Below are 23,996 nucleotides of genomic sequence, written 5' to 3'. Positions count from 1 at the left end.
AGACCACAGTCCAGACCCAGACCCTGTCACATCCAAACCAAAAACCAAATCAGATTTTCAAACCTGCAATCAGCTGATGTGACTAACGTGGTCCTTAAAGAGCAGTTTGTAAGAAGTGACCTTCCACTTTTCCACTGAGACGAGTTTCTCAGCTATGACTCTGAACTTCGTCACCATGTTTGGCTCCAAACACTAAAGTCAGGCACTTTTCTCCACAGTCAACATCATCACAACTAAATATGGTTCCCAGCTGATCAGTGAGCTCCTCCACATGTGTGTGAGGATGGCTCTGACTCCACTCAGCCCAGGGTTAAAGTTCCCTGGCTTGTGGTTCTTCCTTTCAGCTGATTGGTCAATGTCATTTGGGTATCTATCTATCTATCTATCTATCTATCTATCTATCTATCTGAGCCATAGATAGATAGCCAGCTACCAACACTAGGTGAAGTACCCTCAGAAGATCTACGAGATATGATAGACAGATGAGACGATACCTACTGCAACCATTACAAAGACTAACCAGCTCATCTACACCACGGCAGGAGAGATTTGTGAGATGCTTGGCTACAGGGAGCAGTGCCCTCCATGGCGAAGGAGACTAGAGGCCAAGGTCAAAGTGTCACGGAGGGAGGTTGAAGTGGTCTTTAGCAGCCGTTCTCCAGGGTTTATGATCAGCATTTAAGTTTTTTCTTTGGACATATTTGGTTGTTTTCTCACTGTTTTTCAGTTGAGTGGAAGTCAGCAGGAAGTCACATATAGTTAGTAGGTGTGGGGTCAGACAAAATGCCTTTGTTATGATATAATCTGCAACATCCATATTATGTTGATAATTTCAGTTTGCAGCTTTTAGACTGTATTAGGATGAGCGAACATATTGGCAATCTTTGGAACTTTTGAATCTTTTGTTATGAAAATGATGATAATCTTTTACACATTATTGCATTTTGTGCCTATTAAAGAGCTGTTGCTCCGTTGGTCAAGTAAGGGTCAAAAACTTTTGGTGGGCGTTATGATCCGCCAATCTATTGTGAGTTCGACTGGAGCTGTGGAAGGCTACACCTGCTTACACGACATGTATATCAAGTTATTTTTATTATCTTTTATTATCTTTTATTATTTTTATTATCTTTTATTATCTTTTATTATCTTTTATTTGTTTATATTCTTTGGTTAAGTTTAAGTAGTGTCATTTAAGTAAGACAGTTATTCAAATATAATACACATATAGTTTCAGTGTGTACGTGCAGGCCTTTGTCTGTCGAAAGGTTATGACCAGAGGTGTGAGGTGAGACTGAGGTTATGACACACACACACACACACACACAGTAGTAGACTCATTTTGTAGGCAGAGGGTTCAGATTTAGTTTTGCTGCAACTGCAAGAAATGCCGGCGTGCGTAACCACCTGTTTCAGGAACACAACTGATGGAGATAAGCAACAACGGAGGTGACAGCGATGTTCTTAAAGAACTATGTCAAAGTTAACGGAACATTTGTGGTTTTGGGTTGACGTATGCTGTAATGTGTTTGCTTATGCATGAAAGGGGGGGGGGGTGGATTACCCCCAACCCTATAATACTTTTGTTTTGTATACTTTTTGTCAGATCACTACTGGCTTGCTACAGTGTGATCTCCACGCGTGTATCAAATAAAATCATTCCTTTTGATCTAACCTCGTGGACCAGAGTTGTTATTGTTTGGATTTTCCTTTTGTATTCCTCCTTCAATATTTTGAACCCCAACATAGGATTAACATCATACTCAGAATAGGGTGTTTTCTATGGCCTGTGCTGAGCTCTTTAAGGTGGATGGAAGGGCCAGCACTGAAAATCCACCCACACTCAGACCTGTAACTACCCCCATCACTCTCAAGACAAATGGGTTGAAAGGGGAGTGAAAAGAGGCAGCAGTAATACTTTTTCACATATTTGCCTTAATATTCCTATTTTCTCTTAAAGGAAATCCCCTCCAGGAAGGCCTGTAGTCTTGTCTGTGAAATGGTGACATTTGTTCTAAAGACCAATCACATACATAACAGTGGCATAGTCAGGCTACCACGCTTAATTTAGTCAAAGGGATGTTTTATGGTTTGATCACCAGGCGTTGTGATTTACATACACCTTTTCATGTACACAAAGTCCTAGACCACCGAAATCAGTATTTTAAAATGCTTTTCCAGCTTGTTTAACCATAATTATTAGCTTGTAGTCACTCTGGTGTACTGGGAAATTAAAAGTCCTGTGTTTTTATTTAAATTCATGACCTGATGGTATTATTTTTGTAAACTGTCCTTAAACCATGTTAAATTGTAAATTCTGGAAATGAACGCCAATTAAGTGAATATAATAACTAATAACCTAAAACACTTACAGCAATTTAAGTGACAGTTACAGAGTTTTTCAAGCTACCTCTATAAAAAGTGAACAAAGAAAGCATCATGGCGTTTTCATCAAACATATTAATTCTATATCAGCCAACACAGTAAAATACTGAGCATGCTAAACTGCCAGCTGTAAAGCCTTTCTGTAATTATAAAACAAACTGTAACTTCACAGCTCACACAGCACTCCATTTATTATTCTAAACACTGAGGCCAGGTTAACTAACTAACAATGTGTCAGGGTTCCTGCACTGTAAAATCTCGTATTGTGTTTAATTAAAAATATTAAGTAGACTGAACTCAATTACAACTAGAAAAATTTGCATTTCCTGCGAAAATGCAGTGTGGATGCTGTAAAGCTGAAGCTGTCAGCTGAAACTAGCTGAAAAAGCTGAAAAGTTGCAGAAATTGTAAAACCTTTGCAAAAAATTGTAATAACTTTGCAGAAGCATAAGAACTTAGCAAAAATGTAATTACTTAGCAGAACTGCAATAACGTAAAGAAAACATAATACTTGGCAGAAATACAATAACATAGCAGAACTTAGCAGCAGAAATTAGAATAAATATTGTAACTTAGCAGAAACAAGATAACTTTTCAGAAATACAGGATTTTAGCAACCATGGTATAAGATTACATAGATACTTTATTTAAACAAAAATACCTAAACATTGCACAAATACTGTGATTTAGGACAAATACTACAACATAGCAGAAATGCTGTAATTCAGCAAATATACTATGCTATGGCACAAATACAAAGAATATGCTCAAATACTATGATTTTGCTCAAATAATATGATTAAGCAATAATACTAAGATTTAGCAGAAATACTGTATTTAGCACAAATACCGAAAAGTAGCAGAAATACTATAATTTAGCATAATAGTAATAACTTGCACAATTACAAATATGGACATGGTAAATGGCCTGTATTTATATAGCGCTTTTATGGTCCCTAAGGACCCCAAAGCGCTTTACATATCCAGTCATTCACCCATTCACACACTGGTGATGGCAAGCTACGTTGTAACCACAGCCACCCTGGGGCGCACTGACAGAGGCGAGGCTGCTGGACACTGGCGCCACCGGCCCCTCTGACCACCACCAGTAGGCACACAATAAGATACACCCAAAAAAAGTCTCTCTCTCTCTCTCTCTCTCTCTCTCTCTCTGTCATACACACACACACACACACACACACACACACACGCAGCAGCAGCAGAAGCAAGTGAACAAATAGGGGCTGTACATACAGTGTTTCCTGTATGTTTCTAGGTAGGTCAAAAAGCCTGGAGCTGCTTAATTTGAATCCACCAATCAGAAAGGCTATGTACTTTTTCCTGCCAAAACAGGTGCACCTGTTTTTACACACGCAGCACAGAGACAGGATTTGTGCAGTCTATTTTTCATAGTGAGGACTCCTCTCAAACAAATGGCTATAATTTCCTAACCGTAGGGTCTAGAACGGTCATTCTTACACTGTTTTGTTCAGAAGAGATGGGGGGATTGTCAAGTGTTGTGTGTTTAAAGTAAAAATATGAATTTGTAGAGATACATGACATGGATGAGTGGTTGGCTTACAACCCATGAAAGCCCCAATATGGAAATTTGAATGTCTCAGCCTTCAGATGTGATGGGCTGGCTGGGAAGGCATGAAGGCCTCAATATGCAAATCTGAATGTGTCAGCCCTCAGATGTGATTGGCTGGCGGGGAAGGCATGAAGGCCTCAATATGCAAATTTGAATGTCTCAGTCGTCAGATATGATTGGCTGGTTGGGAAGTCATGCATGACTTGATATGTCAATTTGAAAATTACAGTACTCACAGAGGATTGGCTCCCTGAGGAGCTGGCAGGAATACATAGAAATACTATGATTACCCAGAAATACTGCGTTTAGTAGAAATATTATGTTTTAGCACAAATACTATAAAATGGCTGAAATAGTATGATTTAGCACAAATGCTGTATTTAGCACAAATACTGAAAAGCAGCAGAAATGCTATGACTTAGCACAATAGTAATAACTGAAATAGAAAAATTGGAAAAGCAAAATGAACAGCTGAAAAAATGCTGAACATTCTAAGGCTCCCTCAAATGTAATTGTTAAATGAAAAAAAAATCAGCAAAAAAAAAGTATAACAGTCACACAATCAAAAATATGGACACATATGGAAACACACAAGCACAGAGAGACACAGGATCAAATTCAGTCAACCAGTCTAAATATATTGAATTTAAATCATACAATAAGATGCTCCCATAAAAACGCTCTCTCGCCCTCTCTTTCTCTCTCTCTCTGTCACACACACACACACACACACACACACACACACACACACACACACACACACTAGCAGCAGCAGCAGCCAAATAGCCTGGGAGCTGCTGAATTTGAATCCACCAATCAGAGAGGCTGTATACTTTTTCCGCCAAAACAGGTGCACCTGTTTTTACACACATGCAGCACAGAGACAGGATTTGTGCTGTCTGTTTTTCATAGTGAGGATTCCCCTCAAACAAATGGCTATAATTTCCTAACCGTAGGGGCTAGAACAGTCATTCTTACACCGTTTTGTTCAGAAGAGATGGGGGGATCTTAAAGTGTTGACAATTTATCATTAAAATCTGAATTATTGAAGATATTTGACTTCTAATGCACCATAACTTAGTAGAGACAAAGCGAAAGCTGCCTTGACTTGCCCTCAAACAATGCTTTCTAACTCTAAATCTATTTGGAGTATCGATATCATTCTTTCCCCGTAAGAGACAGCAGGCTTTGGTGAACAGTCATGGAAATTTTCAGGTCTGTGTGGAAATCCATCAAAAAGATATGACGAGAGAAAAAAGTGCCTCATTTCCAGAGTTTGAAATCTGAAGAAATCTGAGCAAGGGATGAATTTCCTACCCTCAAACAAACCCAATTCATGGCCAAATGGTAATAGGTGAGAAAGAAATTCTTGAATTGTGAGCGTCAGGAGTGTCTGAAGATATATTGGCACAAGCCTCATGTCTTAACTTTGCTGCGTTGAGATATGACGATTTGAAAATGCCTCTCATTAGAGAAATCCAGTGGTGATTTTGAACAAGCTCTCCATTGACTTTCTATGCAGTTTTCAGACTTTGTGTTGGTGTGAGGAGATTTGCCAAAATTCTATTATACAGAAATACTGTAATCAGCACATATACTGTAACATTTTAGAAATTCCTCCACTTAGTAGTAATACTATAACATAACACAAATGTTATGATGAGTTGAGCGGCTGGTACTCTGGTGCAGTCAGCACAATCTGGAGCTGAACACTCTTAAAACTGTAGAGATGACAGTGGACTTCAGGAGACATCCCTCAACTCTGCCCCCCCTCATCATATCAGATAGCCCTGTGTCGACTGTGGAGATCTTCAAGTTGCTGGGTACCACCATCTCCCAGGACCTGAAGTGGGAGACCAACATCACCTCCATCCTCAAAAAGACCCAGCAGAGGATGTACTTCCTGAGACAACTGGGGAAGTACAGTCTTCCACAGGAGCTGCTGATCCAGTTCTACACTGCAGTCATTGAGTCTGTCCTGTGCTCCTCCATCACAGTCTGGTATGGTGCAGCCACTAAACAGGACAGGTGCAGACTGCAGCGGACTGTACGGGCAGCAGAAAGGATCATCGGCGCCCCCCTGCCCTCCATCCAGGATCTGTACCTCTCAAGAACCAGGAAACGGGCAGGGAAAATCATCACAGACCCCTCACACCCTGGACACAGACTTTTTGATCTGCTGCCCTCTGGCAGACGGTACAGAAGCCTGCAGAGCAGGACCACCCGACACAGGAACAGTTTCTTTCCCCTCGCCATCTCCCTTCTAAACAGTTGAACTGTCACACTGCTCCCACTGCCAGACTGCAACTGCACCTTATGTACATTCTGTAGTATTCATTCCACCTCATTTCATTTCTGTATTTTATGTATATACGTTTAGATTAGTTATTTATAGTTGGTTTACACAGCTTTGTGTATGTATGTGTATGCATGTGTAATGTATATATAGATACGTGTGTGTGTGGGTGCGTGTGTGTGTGTGTGTGTGTGTGTGTGTGTGTGTGTGTGTGTGTGTGTGTGTGTGAGATTTACATTGCTGTGCTCGAGAGCCACCATCTACCGGAACCAAATTCCTTGTATTTGTCTGCACATATACTTGGCCAATAAACACGATTCTGATGATTTGGCACAAAAACCATGATTTGGCAAAAATACTATGATTTAGCAGAAATACTATGATTGAGCAGAAGTACTAAGATGTAGTAAAAGTACTTTGATTTAACAGAAATAAGATTATGGAGGAGTAATACTTTAAAATGGGAGAAATATTGATACACACACACATTCACAGAGCCTAAAGGGAAGAGTATTTGTGCCATGGAGTGTTAAGAAGAATGTGAGGTCCATATTAGAAAAGCTGGTAAAAAGTTTTCAGAATTGTAATAAATGATGAATATGAATTAGTGGTCTGTGATAGTGTATTAATTTGTAGGGTAAAAAACATGTTGTCCAAGGTGGAGTTGAACCCACGACCTTTGGGTTGCAGACCTGTGTCATTACCAGCTGCGCCACTGGGAAAGACGATGGGCTCTTGGGAAACAGGGTGATGAGCAGTCAGAATTAGATCGCGGTGAGAGGCACAGAGCGCCGTTTTTTGGAGTTACAAAACGTCGTGTAACTCAAAAACTAGGTGGACTAGAAGCATAATTCTTGTACTGGGTGAATCAGCGGACTTTGGTGTACTTTGACTGCGATTTTCATTGCTCTTTGTACATCCGTCGCTGAGATATGACGAGAGAAGAAACGGCAGACCTCAGATATGATTGGCTGGCTGGGAAGCTGGCAGAAATATATAGTAATAGTGTGATTAAGCATAAATACTACATTTAGCAGAAATACTGTATTAAGCACAAATCCTATAAAAAGCAGAAATACTATATTAAGCAATATAAAAATGCTATAAAAATGGTATAAAAAGCAAAAATACTGTAATATGATTTGGTAGAAAAACTATAATTAATCAGAAATACTATATTGGGCAGAAATACTATATTTAGCACAAATCTTATAAAATAGCAGAAATAGTATGATTCAGCACAATAGTAATAACTTAAACAGAAAAATTGGAAAAGCAAAATGGACAGCTGAAAAAATGCTGAACATGCTAAGGGTCCTTCAAATGTACTTGTTAAATGAAAAAAAACTCAGCAAAAAAAGTGTAACAGTCACACAATCACAAATATGGAAACATATGGAAACACACATGCACAGAGAGACACACACAGGATCAAATTCAGTCAACCAGTCTAAATATATTGAATTTAAATCATACAATAAGATGCTCCCATAAAAACTCTGTCTCGCCCTCTCTTTCTCTCTCTCTGTCACACACACACACACACACACACACACACACACACACACACACACACACACAGGGAGAGAGGAGCAACTTGCTAGGTCATTCAAGCAGCCTGGGAGCTGCTAAATTTGAATCCACCAATCCGAGAGGCTGTGTGCTTTTTCCCGCCAAAACTGGTGCACCAAGTGCAGGCTTTTACACATGCAGCACAGAGAGAGACAGGATTTTTGCAGTCTATTTCTCATAGTGAGGATTCCTCTCAAACAAATGGCCATAATTTCCTAACCGTAGGGGCTAGAACGGTCATTCTTACACCGTTTTGTTCAGAAGAGATGGGGGGATCTTAAAGTGTTGACAATTTATCATTAAAATATGAATTATTAAAGATATTTGACTTGTAATGCACCATAACTGAGTAGAGCAAAGCAAAAACTGCCTTGACTTGCCCTCAAACAACGCTTTCTAACTCTAAATCTATTTGGAGTATCAATATCATTCTTTCACCGTAAGAGACAGCAGGCTTTGGTGAACAATCATGGAAATTTTCAGGTCTCTGTGGAAATCCAAAAAAAAGATATGACAAGAGAAAAAAGTTGTTCATTTCCAGAGTTTGAAATCTGAAGAAATCTGAGCGAAGGACAAATTTCCTACCCTCAAACAAGTCTAACTCATTTCAGAACGGTAATAGGTGAGAAAAAAATTCTTGAATTGTGAGCGTCAGGAGTGTCTGAAGATATAGTGGGACAAGCCTTATGTCTTAACTTCGCTTCGTTAAGGAGATATGACGATTCGAATATGCCTCTCATTACAGAAATCAAGCGATGATTTTGAACAAGCTCTCCATTGACTTTCTATGGAGAGTTTTGCGACTTTGTGTTGGTCTGAGGAGATTTGTCAAAATTCTATAAATCTCACAACAATGATGGTGACATTTTCTGAAAGCCAGCAAAAATACCTACGTTTTGATGTATAATTTGTGGAAGTTGAGTGAAAATTGAGCAAGTAGCAAGAAGTTGTTCGGACATGAAGAGAAGACTGTGAAACCTACAGTGGCACACTGGAAGCCAAGTGCATAGCAACCATAACAACACATGTATTTTCTGAAAAATCACAATTTTGCAACTCAAAACTTTAAGAGGGATAAGATGAAAACGGTAACAGATATGAAAAAGCTGAATCAGACATGAATAGCCCAATAATTTGTGAACATTTTAAAGTTTGAATGGTTGTTCTACGTGAAAGTAGGAAAAAGTAGTTAAGTTTCAAAAACAAGCAAGTTTTAGCAGAATTGCGGAAGTTTCCCATTCATTTCAATGGGACAAATTAAAGGAAAAAAGCTTAATATTTTAAAAAGTATAATAGTAAAAAATACCAAAAGTCATAGCACCCATTAGCAGAAATAGCAGAATAGTTTAAAATTTGAACGGTGAAAATCGGCTGAAAATTGTGGAAGTAGTTAAGTGCCAAAAAACGTACAAAAAGTGGCAACTGGAATAACTAGAAAAACTAGAAAAACTAGAAAAATTTGCATTTCCTGCGAAAATGCAGTGTGGATGCTGTAATGCTGAAGCTGTCTGCTGAAACTAGCAGAAAAAGCTGAAAAGTTGCAGAATTTGTAAAAACTTTGCAGAAGCAAAGGAACTTTGCTAAAATGTAGTAACTTAGCAGAACTGCAATATCTTAGAGGAAACATAATACTTGGCAGAAATACAATAGCATAGCAGAACTTAGCAGAAATATTCTAACTTACCAGAAACACGATAACTTCTCAAAAATACAAGAATTTAGGAGAAATAGTATAAGATAACAGAAAGAATATATTTAGCCAAACATTCTTAAACATTACAGAAATACTATGATTTAGAAAAACAGTACAACATAGCAGAAATGCTGCGATTTACCAGAGACACTGTAATTTACTATTAATATTGAAATTTAAAAAAAAATACTATGTTTTAGCACAAATACTGTAATTTGACAGAAATACTATCATTCGGCAGAAATACTATGTTTCAGCAGAAATACTCTGGTTTAGCACAAATATTATAACATAGCAGTAATATAATTATATAGCAGAAATGCTATATTTAGAAAGAAAAATATAATATAGTAGAAATACTATGATTTGTACTATGACTTTGTACTTCCGGCGCCCCCCGTGTGCGGCAGCCTGTTACAGCAGCTCTGCTCATTCTGAGTTTCTTTCCTTCTTATCTTTTTTGTTCTAGTAATTTTTATAACTAACGTATTAGTATTTTATTTTATTTTATTGTATTTTATTGCATTCCAGTGTTTTCTAATTTCTGCTACATAACTTTGCACTTTTGCTGTAACAAAACAAATTTCCCACCTGTGGGACTAATAAAGGCCATCTTATCTTATTTAGCAGAAATACTGTAATCAGCACATATACTGTAACATGACAGAAATTCCTCCACTTAGTAGTAATACTGTAACATAAAACAAATGTTATGATTTGGCACAAAAACCATAATTTGGCAAAATACTATGATTTAGCAGAAATACTATGATTGAGCAGAAGTACTAAGATGTAGTAAAAGTACTTTGATTTAACAGAAATACAATTATGGAGGAGTAATACTTTAAAATGGGAGAAATATTGATACACACACACATACACAGAGCCTAAAGGGAAGAGTATTTGTGCCATGGAGTGTTAACAAGAATCTGAGGTCCATATTACAAAAGCTGCTAAAATCATAAAAGGTTGCAGAATTGTAATAAATGATGAATATGAATTAGTGGTCTGTAATAGTGTATTAATTTGTAGGGAAAAAACACATGTTGCCCAAGGTGTAATTGAACCCACGACCTTTGGGTTGCAGACCTGTGTCATTACCAACTGCGCCACTGGGAAAGAGAGCGAGCGTCTGGAAAACAGGGTGATGAGCAGTCAGAATTAGATCACGGTGAGAGGCAAAAAATGCTGTTTTTTGGAATTACAAAACGTCGTGTGACTAAAAAAACTAGGTGGACTAGAAGCATAATTCTTGTACTAGGTGAATCAGCGTACTTTCGTGTACTTTGACTGTGATTTGCATTGCTCTTTGTACATCCATCACTGAGATATGACGAGAGAAGAAAGGGCAGACCTCAGATATGATTGGCTGGCTGGGAAGCCGTGCAGGCCCTGATATGTAAATTTTATATGTATCAGTCCTCACAGAGGATTAGCTGCCTGGGGACCTGGCAGAAATATATACAAATAGTATGATTAAGCATAAATACTACATTTAGTAGAAATACTATGTTTTAGCACAAATACTATAAAATGGCAGAAATACTATAATTAAGCAGAAATACTATATTTGGCAGAAACACTATATTTAGTACAAATCTTATGAAATAGCAGAAATAGTATGATTTAGCAGAAATGCTGTATTTAGCACAAATACTGAAAAGCAGCAGAAATGCTATGACTTAGCACAACAGTAATAACTTATAGAAAAATTGGAAAAGCAAAATGGACAGCTGGAAAAATCCTGAACATGCTAAGGGTCCCTCAAATGTAATTGTTAAATGAAAAAAAAATCAGCAAAAAAAGTATAACAGTGACACAATCACAAATATGGGCACATATGGAAACACATATGCACAGAGAGACACACACAGGACCAAGTTCAGTCAACCAGTCTAAATATATTGAATTTAAGTGATATAATAAGATGCTCCCATCAAAAGGCTCTCTCTCGCTCTCTCTCTCTCTCTCTCTCTCACACACATACACACACACACACACACACGCACACACACATACACAGAGCCTAAAGGGCACAGTATTTGTGCCATGGAGTGTTAACAAGAATCTGAGGTCCATATTAGAAAAGCTGCTAAAATCATAAAAGTTTTCAGAATTGTAATAAATGATGAATATGAATTAGTGGTCTGTGATAGTGTATTAATTTGTAGGGAAAAAACACATGTTGCCCAAGGTGTAACTGAACCCACGACCTTTGGGTTGCAGACCTGTGTCATTACCAACTGCGCCACTGGGAGAGAGAGCGAGCGCCTGGAAAACAGGGTGATGAGCAGTCAGAATTAGATCACGGTGAGAGGCAAAAAACGCCGTTTTTTGCAGTTACAAAACGTCGTGTAACTCAAAAACTAGGTGGACTAGAAGCATAATTCTTGTACTGGGTGAATCAGCGGACTTTGGTGTACTTTGACTGTGATTTGCATTGCTCTTTGTACATCTGTCGCTGAGATATGACGAGAGAAGAAAGGGCAGACCCCAGATATGATTGACTGGCTGGGAAGCCGTGCAGGCCCTGATATGTATTTGTGTGTATCAGTCCTCACAGAGGATTAGCTGCCTGGGGACCTGGCAGAAATATATAGAAATAGTATGATTAAGCATAAATACTACAGTTTTTAGAAAAACTATATTAAGCACAAATCCTATAAAAAGCAGAAATGCTATATTAAGCAATATAAATATCCTCTAAAAATCCTATAAAAAGCAGTAAAACTGTACTATGATTTGGTAGAAAAACCCTAATTAATCAAAAATACTAAATTTGGCAGAAATACCAGAAACACTATATTTAGCACAAATCTTATGAAATAGCAGAAAGAGTATGATTTAGCAGAAATGCTGTATTTAGCACAAATCTCATAAAATAGCAGACATAGTATGACTTTGCAGAAATGCTGTATTAGCACAAATACTGAAAGCAACAGACATGCTATGACTCAACACAGTAGTAATAACTTAAATAGAAAAAATTGGAAAAGCAAAATGGACAGCTGAAAAAATGCTGAACATGCTAAGGGTCCCTCAAATGTAATTGTTAAATGAAAAAAATCAGCAAAAAAAAGTATAACAGTGACACAATCACAAATATGGACACATATGGAAACACACATGCACAGAGAGACACACACAGGACCAAATTCAGTCAACCAGTCTAAATATATTGAATTTAAATCATATAATAAGATGCTCCCATAAAAACTCTCTCTCGCCCTCCCTTTCTCTCTCTCTCTGTCACACACACACACACACACACACACACACACACACACATATAGGGAGAGACAAGCAAGTTTCTAGGTCAATCAAGCAGCCTGGGAGCTGCTAAATTTGAATCCACCAATCAGAGAGCCTGTGTACTTTTTTCCCGCCAAAACAGGTGCAGCCGTTTTTACACACACAGAGCACAGAGACAGGATTTCTGCAGTGTATTTCTCATAGTGAGGATTCCTCTCAAACAAATGGCCATAATTTCCTAACCGTAGGGCTAGAACGGTCATTCTTACACCGTTTTGTTCAGAAGAGATGGGGGAATCTTAAACTGTTAACAATTTATCATGAAAATATGAATTATTAACGATATTTGACTTGTAATGCACCATAACTGAGTAGAGGCGAAGCAAAAACTGCCTTGACCTACCCTCAAACAACGCTTTCTAACTCTAAATCTATTTGGAGTTTCGATATCATTCTTTCACCGTAAGAGACAGCAGCTTTGGTGAACAGTCATGGAATTTTCAGGTCTTTGTGGAAATCTATCAAAAAGATATGACGAGAGAAAAAAGTGGTTCATTTCCAGAGTTTGAAAGCTGAAGAAATCTGAGCGAAGGACGAATTTCCTACCCTCAAACAAGTCTAACTCATTTCAGAACGGTAATAGGTGAGAAAAAAATTCTTGAATTGTGAGTGTCAGGAGTGTCTGAAGATATACGGGGACAAGCCTCATGTCGTAACTTCGCTTCGTTAAGGAGATATGACGATTCGAATATGCCTCTCATTAGAGAAATCAAGCGATGATTTTGAACAAACTCTCCATTGACTTTCTATGGAGAGTTTTCTGACTTTGTGTTGGTCTGAGGAGATTTGCCAAAATTCTATAAATCTCACAACAATGATGGTGACATTTTCTGAAAGCCAGCAAAAATACCTACGTTTTGATGTATAATTTGTGTGGGTTGAGTGAAAATTGATCAAGTAGCAAGAAGTTGTTCGGACATGAAGAGAAAATTGCCAAAGGTACAGTGGCTCACTTAGAACCAACTGCATAGCAACCATAACAACGCATGTATTTTGTGAAAAATCACAAAAATGAAACTCAAAACTTAAAGAGGGACAATATGAAAATGGTAACAGATATGAAAAGCTGAATCATTCATGAATAGCCCAATAATTTGTGAACATTTTAAAGTTTGAATGGTTGTTCTAAGTGAAAGTATGACAAAGTAGTTAAGTTTCAAAAACAAGCAAGTTTTAGCAGAATTTTGGAAGTTTTCCATTCATTTCAATGGGACAAAAAATTGCATAAAAAGCTTAATATTTTAAAAAGTATAACAGCAGAAAATACCAAAAGTCATAGCAGGAATTAGCAGAAATAGTAGAATAGTTTAAAATTTGAACGGTGAAAATCGGCTGAAAATTGTGGAAGTAGTTAAGTGCCGAAAAACGTACCAAAAGTGGCAACTGGAATAATAATAAAGTAGGATAATAAAGAAATAAAGAGAAACAGGAACTCAATAGTGTGGATGCTTAAAGCATCCACACAATTAAACCTCCAAAATAAACCACACCAAAAAACTCTAAATCACTCCATTACTGCTATTCTACAAGACATTCATTCATTGTCTGTTTCAGTAACATTTTCCACGACCAGGCTGGCTAATATAACGTTTTAATACTGAAACTAATAGCTTCTGTTAGCTTCTGTTAGCTATGCTAACAGAAGCTAACAACTGGGTGTCCTGACTCCAGATGCCTGCTTTCCACTCAGTCACATAACAGCCGGCACAGATGGACACACCAGACTAGTCACTAATTGTCATTGGTCCTCCAGTCCTCATGGGCGTCTCTGCTGGTTCTCTCTGTCTCTGTCCATCCCTGGCCTCTCTCTCACTCTCGCTCTCTTCCTTTCTGTGTGTGTGTGTGTGTGTGTGTGTGTGTGGTTAACCACAAGTTATCTTACAGGGCTAATCTGCTGGCAGTCTACCTAAGGTGGAGACGCACCTTTATCTTTGCTGGGCGTGGTCAGTCCTTGGGACCCCCAGTCGACCTCAGGCACATGGCACCTCTGTTTCTATAAAGGAAAGGCCTGGAAAAGCTGTCCTCTGGGATACTAAAATAATTTTTATAATATTGTAACTTAGAAAAGCTTTATCCTTCTCTATAACATCTTTTGTCAGGTATTTACCGTAATTTCTTCATGCTGCTGTTTCTGGTTCTCCTGTTAGTTAGCTGTTATTCCACGCTGAGCTGTCATGTCTGACCTCAGGTCACAGAGCTAAGGCAGCCGTGACAAAGCTGAGAGAGGGAGCAACATCTCCATAGATTGCTAGCAGCATGACTTGACCTCACTTGCAAAGCACCCTAAAAGTTGCATTTAAGAAGTTCAAAAACTAAAAGGTGCCAGGATCAAAACCGGGGCTCTTTTGGCTTCAAGGCACACACGTGAACCACTACACTATGGAACCACTCAAAAACCATTAAAAAATTACATTAAAGTCTTATCAGGTGTTGGAACCATTTGTGTGACTGAGAACATTATAAGCCAAGTCCCAGACAACAGCAGTATGTGTGTCTTCACTATGTTCTCTTCCTGACAGATTCTGACAAACTCTTCAGACAATGGGAAGCTGAGAAGACGATCCCATGCAGTGGCGTGTCTAGAAAATTTTTGTTGGGGGGGCCAGGTAGGGGCACAGATTTGGAGAAGGGTGGCAGATGTAATTGGCAGATAATGTTAAAAAAAATTCTACCAACAGTTAACCATCATTCAATAACCCTGTAAACCTAATAACTGAATTTGCTTTTGACTCTTATTAGAATGAGGTTTTAACCACTACGGTGCAAAGTTTTTAGATACTGCATGGTGAAGTACAAGAGATACAATCAGTGCTTTGTCAGTGTTTACTCAGCATTCAAGGACAGCAATATTTGCATAGTATTTTTACTGACATATAGGGCACATATGTTTTGGGCAAAAACATTTTTGAATATTAAAATACAAACATTTTTAACATACAATTGGCAAATTAGCCAATGCAAAACTTTATCTGCCTATTAAAAAAGAAGATAATCTTCTCACAAACTGGTGTTTGATTTTGAAACAGGAAAAAAGTGGGGAAACAAATGAAAAGACTAACATTTGAATGAAACCTGAAAGCAAGTAAATACTTTCTATGCTGCCTTATGGTAAACTTTGGTAATATTGATGTATAAAGAACAACACTGGCTGATGATGAAATACCAGTCAGCTGCATGGTGAAACTGCCAGTATTAACCTGCAGGGCTGGACTGGGACAAAAAATTGGGCATTTTGACTACAGACCGGCCCACCAGGTATTAAAGCCATAAAGCCTTTGAATGAAAACAAACGCTGTTGTGACAGTGATGTACACTGTCTTGTTGGTTTATGTATGATTTCTATCAATTTTACGTCAGATAAAAACTTTGTTCGCAAGATTCAGATAGTTATTTAATAAAAGCGAGATATTTTAAATGAGAATAAGTAAGAAAAGTATTTCCTTGTGGCCCCCTTTCCCTGTTAATGCCCTACCTGGCCCCCTGGCATAACTTTGCTAGACCCGCCCCTGCACAGTTACCAGCTGTCAGCTACATAAAAAAAAGGATCCTGGTGTTATTTGTCTCTCAGAAACAGTTCATAACTTCAACTCATTCATGTCACCTAAAAGGTAAACCTGTTTCTCCATCAGCTGTTCAGCTCTGATGATTCAGTAAGGACATCTCCTGGTTTCATCTTCATGTTTCCCTCTCACCACATATCCAAACCGACATCATGACCAGCAGCTTTTACAGCTGTGGCTCCAGCAAACATCAGCTGATACTAGAAATTAATATTAAAATAAATTCTAACAACAGCTGATCAAGCTTAAACGTGCTGCTGTTGTTTAACGCGACATCCAGCAGTTTCCTCTTTCTGGTGCAAAGTGGGCGATAAACAAACAAGAGAGAAAAGCCGATCAGCTGATCATTGATCAGTTTCATGATTGAAGTAGCAACAGGAGAGAGAGGGGAGAGAATGAGAGAAGAAGAGGAAGCTGTGCCAGGCAAGACACAGAATAACTCCAGCTTTGTGTCTTTTTCATTATAGTTAAAGTACGGGACAAACTGCGTCTCTTCTCAGCTCAATACAAAACCTGTAATATTTTCTCTGAATGAGGGACCATTCCATTTTTTAAGGAGCCGTTGGCAACTCTACAAACTAACCTTATGAATAAATAAAGTTCACCATCAGTAACATCACAGCACCCACCCAGCTGTATAGAAACTCTGTCATGCTAGCTAGTACACAGTACTAGTTATTGTAACTGAGTGTAAAAAGTCAGCACAACGAAAATAAACTCCACCTAAACTTGGTCTGACCCAGATAGACTCCAGGTCATAACTTCTTACCTGAAGTTCAGTTCACCTGACACTCGGACCAGCAGCCGCCTCGAGTCTCTCCTCCTCCTGCCTCCCCTTCCCTCATCCACCTGCTAGCCGCCGTGGAAGCTCCGCCATGCTCGATGGCCAGTCCAGCTACGTTAAACTGTTAATCTTTCGCCGAAAAACTGTTTTCTGTGATGCTGTCTTTCGTGCTTGGCTCTCCTACCTTTGCTAACATGATGCTCATAGCGCAGAAGGCGATGCTGCATTCACTTACACTCGGATATCTGAGCTTCACTGTGAAAACATAATCGTACATTTGATATTTCATTGGATTTTATTGTTTTGGCTTCGGGGTGGCACCTGGGTGGCCAGTCTGGTTGGGGGGTGGCCTGTGCCCCCCCAGGCCACCCTGCTGGACACGCCACAGATCCCATGGCCTAAGGTCCAATGTATAAATGGGACGAATGGCCTTTCCTGAACGTAGACACACATTTATAAAGGAAGAATATAAAAATGTGCACACTTCACACATACATGAACTGGAGCTGCACACATTTTTCTTTGTGACACATTAAAGAGGAGATGAACTGAAAAATAAAGTCAGAAAGAATTTAACAAACACATCTGCCTAGACCTACTACTCAAAAACAAAATTACACATAATAGTGATTATATTATTGATAATAGTACTTCTTCTCACATGCATGCATTGTTGTTAACAGTGGATGCTAATTTAGCCATTTAAATCAGCTGTGATGGATCAAGGACACATCCAAAACCTGCAGGACACCGGCGCTTGAGGCCTGGATTTCCCCATCCCTGGCCTACAGAGAGCCTATGGGGTGGAGTGGGGTGTCATTCTTTGCAAATGTGCTCCTGTGCAGGCCTCTAAAAAACAACAACTACAACAACAACAACAGCATGTAGCTTGACTGCATGGAGGCCAAATGCTGACTGGCTGACACGCCAATCGGAACATGGAAGGGGGAGAATGAGGGAGAATGAAAAAAACATCAAATATATATTTTTTTAAATAGAGCGTTTAAAGGATAGATGGTGGATGTGGACAGGTTTTCAATAGCTTCATATGGTCTGCAACACACTGCCAATACAGAACCATGTTCAGCCCATTAGAAGAAGCCAGTTAATGTGGTTTGGGCATCTAAACTTACTGGAAGTTTTCCATGTATGTGTTTTGAGCATGTCCAAATGGAAGAAGACCCCAGGGCTGATACCATACTGAGAATGATTGGAAATGAAAAGATATTTAAAACGTGGCCTTCTTTCACTAACTACAAACCTTTGGTTGTTTCTTGGTAGCTTTAATTTATTTGATGAGACTTTATAGTGATTATATGGAACTGTTTTAGAGAGAAAAGGGAAGGTGGAGAGAGACTAACTACCCTGTGTGGTGCACACTGCCTCATTTTGGAAGTGTCACACTGAATTTAAAGGCAGAGGGGTTATACTAGAAGGTTTGTCTAGAAAAGGGAGCAGTTATCTGTCAAATCAAGTAGATAACCACCGCTTGAATTTGCATGAGTTTAAAAAACATGTAAAAAAATTTAAGCATAGGATTTGTGTGAGAGTGGTGATGATAGTAATTTCCAGTAACATGCTGCGACATAACAGGCAAATTGAGTTGCAGTAGTAGATATTATGTAACAAACTTTAATAATATCAATATTGAATTGTGTAGCACAACAAGGTTTGAAAGCAGTTTTAACATAAGCCTTGATTATGGAAGATATAAGTGGTGCTTTTGTGCTTAAATGCCCACCACTTACACTCAGCTCTAAAATATGAATAAATTAATTTTAAAAATGCCAACATTAGCTGAACAGCTTAAAAAACTTGATTCTTATATTCATTTTTTTTCTTTAATACAAAATGTGAAGCTGTGAAGTCCAGCAGCTGTTCATGTGTAAAAGCAGGTGGTCTAATGACACGCCACAATATAGCATGTCAAACTTTTACAAAACTTTGTGGCCCACAATAGTAAATGATGTTTGAGCAGTTTAGTGCCAAGAAAAACTTTAAAGTCTTCTCTGGCAGTTCAGTCTGCAGCAGCTTGCAGCGGTAGCATGCATTTACTGTTTCGAGTGCCTGAGGAAAACCTACTTTTTGGGTATGATATTGGATAGAGTACCACCACTGGGGGCACTGCACTGAAGACAATGTTCAGGGGAAAACATTTATGTGATAGTTTGTTACTGTGTCATGACATTTTAAAGTTCAACAGATGTTTGTTAGCATTGTAAAAGCTGCATTTTAACCTGTGGTACACTTTATTCAGCTTATGCATTCAGAAATTTTGCAATATCGTGTCTAATCAATATTAGAACCAGTGCTAGAGAAGAACAAACAGGTGCATCACTGGTTTGAAGGATTTTGCAGAGCTTTTGAAAGGCTACATAAAAAAGGGACAGTAAGTAACCAGCTGTTCAAAAACAAAGGCATTAACCTCATATCAGCTGCAAAAGGTGGAAATTGTAAAACTGCTCGGGGTTCAGGTGAAAGTTTGTCTCGTTTCTAACAAGTGAATCTAATTCAGTGTTGATTATTTTTTTTTCACCCCGTTCTGGTCTCATTTAAATAAAAACTGTAAAAGCATTCTTCATTACCATTTTTATTCCAAAATATCAGCAGCTATTTAATGACAATTTTGCTTTTTAATTTAACAAGAATAAAATATAAAGTTATGATTTTTTCCGGTATCTAATACACAAATGAGCTGTAATCTACTGGGAAACAATATAAACTGTAATCTAAGCAGAGTTTACAATAATATAATTAAGACTGAGATGAACTTTTCTTTTGTAAAAACATCAATCAAATGCTTTAAAATGTATTTTATATCCAGTAAAACCTTGCAAAGCCATTATTCATTATTATATTATGAGTTCTACAGTTATGTGCTATTCTAACGGCTTTACACTTTCTTTTATCTGTTGAAAAACAGGTGATGTGATTTATACACAGTGGCTGTTCTGGGGTTTGTTGAGGCCTCAGATAAAAATTCACAGGGGGCCCAACTAGAGTTTGTTGCCATTAAGTTACAAACTGAACTGAAATAACAAAAAACGATACAGTATAGTCAGTTAAAAGTAGAATTCTGAACTTGTAGTTAACATTATCTTCTGGTAGGTGTGCGGTGTAACGATTCTGAGAAAAGTTAAAAGTAATACAGATACTGATTAATGTCATATCATGTACAATTTTCATAACACTAACACATTAACAGCATTAAAAAACCCAAAAAAAGACAAATGACAAACAATAATTAAACCTCCAAAATAAACCACACCAAAAACTCTAAATCACTCCATTACTGCTATTCTACAAGACATTCATTCATTGTCTGTTTCAGTAACATTTTCCACGACCAGGCTGGCTAATATAACGTTTTAATACTGAAACTAATAGCTTCTGTTAGCTTCTGTTAGCTATGCTAACAGAAGCTAACAACTGGGTGTCCTGACTCCCAGATGCCTGCTTTCCACTCAGTCACATAACAGCCGGCACAGATGGACACACCAGACTAGCTCACTAATTGTCATGGTCCTCCAGTCCTCATGGGCGTCTCTGCTGGTTCTCTCTGTCTCTGTCCATCCCTGGCCTCTCTCTCACTCTCGCTCTCTTCCTTTCTGTGTGTGTGTGTGTGTGTGTGTGTGTGTGGTTAACCACAAGTTATCTTACAGGGCTAATCTGCTGGCAGTCTACCTAAGGTGGAGACGCACCTTTATTCTTTGCCTGGGCGTGGTCAGTCCTTGGGGACCCCCAGTCGACCTCAGGCACATGGCACCTCTGTTTCTATAAAGGAAAGGCCTGGAAAAGCTGTCCTCTGGGATACTAAAATAATTTTTATAATATTGTAACTTAGAAAAGCTTTATCCTTCTCTATTAACATCTTTTGTCAGGTATTTACCGTAATTTCTTCATGCTGCTGTTTCTGGTTCTCCTGTTAGTTAGCTGTTATTCCACGCTGAGCTGTCATGTCTGACCTCAGGTCACAGAGCTAAAGGCAGCCGTGACAAAGCTGAGAGAGGGAGCAACATCTCCATAGATTGCTAGCAGGCATGACTTGACCTCACTTTGCAAAGCACCCTAAAAGTTGCATTTAAGAAGTTCAAAAACTAAAAGGTGCCAGGATCAAACCGGGGCTCTTTTGGCTTCAAGGCACACACGTGAACCACTACACTATGGAACCACTCAAAAACCATTAAAAATTACATTAAAGTCTTATTCAGGTGTTGGAACCATTTGTGTGACTGAGAACATTATAAGCCAAGTCCCAGACAACAGCAGTATGTGTGTCTTCACTATGTTCTCTTCCTGACAGATTCTGACAAACTCTTCAGACAATGGGAAGCTGAGAAGACGATCCCATGCAGTGGCGTGTCTAGAAAATTTTTGTTGGGGGGGCCAGGTAGGGGCACAGATTTGGAGAAGGGTGGCAGATGTAATTGGCAGATAATGTTAAAAAAAATTCTACCAACAGTTAACCATCATTCAATAACCCTGTAAACCTAATAACTGAATTTGCTTTTGACTCTTATTAGAATGAGGTTTTAACCACTACGGTGCAAAGTTTTTAGATACTGCATTGGTGAAGTACAAGAGATACAATCAGTGCTTTGTCAGTGTTTACTCAGCATTCAAGGACAGCAATATTTGCATAGTATTTTTACTGACATATAGGGCACATATGTTTTGGGCAAAAACATTTTTGAATATTAAAATACAAACATTTTTAACATACAATTGGCAAATTAGCCAATGCAAAACTTTATCTGCCTATTAAAAAAAGAAGATAATCTTCTCACAAACTGGTGTTTGATTTTGAAACAGGAAAAAAGTGGGGAAACAAATGAAAAGACTAACATTTGAATGAAACCTGAAAGCAAGTAAATACTTTCTATGCTGCCTTATGGTAAACTTTGGTAATATTGATGTATAAAGAACAACACTGGCTGATGATGAAATACAGTCAGCTGGCATGGTGAAACTGCCAGTATTAACCTGCAGGGCTGGACTGGGACAAAAAATTGGGCATTTTGACTACAGACCGGCCCACCAGGTATTAAAGCCATAAAGCCTTTGAATGAAAACAAACGCTGTTGTGACAGTGATGTACACTGTCTTGTTGGTTTATGTATGATTTCTATCAATTTTACGTCAGATAAAAACTTTGTTCGCAAGATTCAGATAGTTATTTAATAAAAGCGAGATATTTTAAATGAGAATAAGTAAGAAAAGTATTTCCTTGTGGCCCCCTTTCCCTGTTAATGCCCTACCTGGCCCCCTGGCATAACTTTGCTAGACCCGCCCCTGCACAGTTACCAGCTGTCAGCTACATAAAAAAAAGGATCCTGGTGTTATTTGTCTCTCAGAAACAGTTCATAACTTCAACTCATTCATGTCACCTAAAAGGTAAACCTGTTTCTCCATCAGCTGTTCAGCTCTGATGATTCAGTAAGGACATCTCCTGGTTTCATCTTCATGTTTCCCTCTCACCACATATCCAAACCGACATCATGACCAGCAGCTTTTACAGCTGTGGCTCCAGCAAACATCAGCTGATACTAGAAATTAATATTAAATAAATTCTAACAACAGCTGATCAAGCTTAAACGTGCTGCTGTTGTTTAACGCGACATCCAGCAGTTTCCTCTTTCTGGTGCAAAGTGGGCGATAAACAAACAAGAGAGAAAAGCCGATCAGCTGATCATTGATCAGTTTCATGATTGAAGTAGCAACAGGAGAGAGAGGGGAGAGAATGAGAGAAGAAGAGGAAGCTGTGCCAGGCAAAGACACAGAATAACTCCAGCTTTGTGTCTTTTTCATTATAGTTAAAGTACGGGACAAACTGCGTCTCTTCTCAGCTCAATACAAAACCTGTAATATTTTCTCTGAATGAGGGACCATTCCATTTTTTAAGGAGCCGTTGGCAACTCTACAAACTAACCTTATGAATAAAATAAAGTTCACCATCAGTAACATCACAGCACCCACCCAGCTGTATAGAAACTCTGTCATGCTAGCTAGTACACAGTACTAGTTATTGTAACTGAGTGTAAAAAGTCAGCACAACGAAAATAAACTCCACCTAAACTTGGTCTGACCCAGATAGACTCCAGGTCATAACTTCTTACCTGAAGTTCAGTTCACCTGACACTCGGACCAGCAGCCGCCTCGGGTCTCTCCTCCTCCTGCCTACCCTTCCCTCATCCACCTGCTAGCCGCCGTGGAAGCTCCGCCATGCTCGATGGCCAGTCCAGCTACGTTAAACTGTTAATCTTTCGCCGAAAAACTGTTTTCTGTGATGCTGTCTTTCGTGCTTGGCTCTCCTACCTTTGCTAACATGATGCTCATAGCGCAGAAGGCGATGCTGCATTCACTTACACTCGGATATCTGAGCTTCACTGTGAAAACATAATCGTACATTTGATATTTCATTGGATTTTATTGTTTTGGCTTCGGGGTGGCACCTGGGGTGGCCAGTCTGGTTGGGGGGTGGCCTGTGCCCCCCCAGGCCACCCCGCTGGACACGCCACAGATCCCATGGCCTAAGGTCCAATGTATAAATGGGACGAATGGCCTTTCCTGAACGTAGACACACATTTATAAAGGAAGAATATAAAAATGTGCACACTTCACACATACATGAACTGGAGCTGCACACATTTTTCTTTGTGACACATTAAAGAGGAGATGAACTGAAAAATAAAGTCAGAAAGAATTTAACAAACACATCTGCCTAGACCTACTACTCAAAAACAAAATTACACATAATAGTGATTATATTATTGATAATAGTACTTCTTCTCACATGCATGCATTGT

The sequence above is a fragment of the Oreochromis niloticus genome, linkage group LG10 (assembly GCF_001858045.2).
Source record: "Oreochromis niloticus isolate F11D_XX linkage group LG10, O_niloticus_UMD_NMBU, whole genome shotgun sequence".
Lineage (NCBI taxonomy): Eukaryota > Metazoa > Chordata > Actinopteri > Cichliformes > Cichlidae > Oreochromis > Oreochromis niloticus.
The sequence above is the reverse complement of the archived record's forward strand: the minus strand, read 5'-3'. Positions refer to the sequence as shown.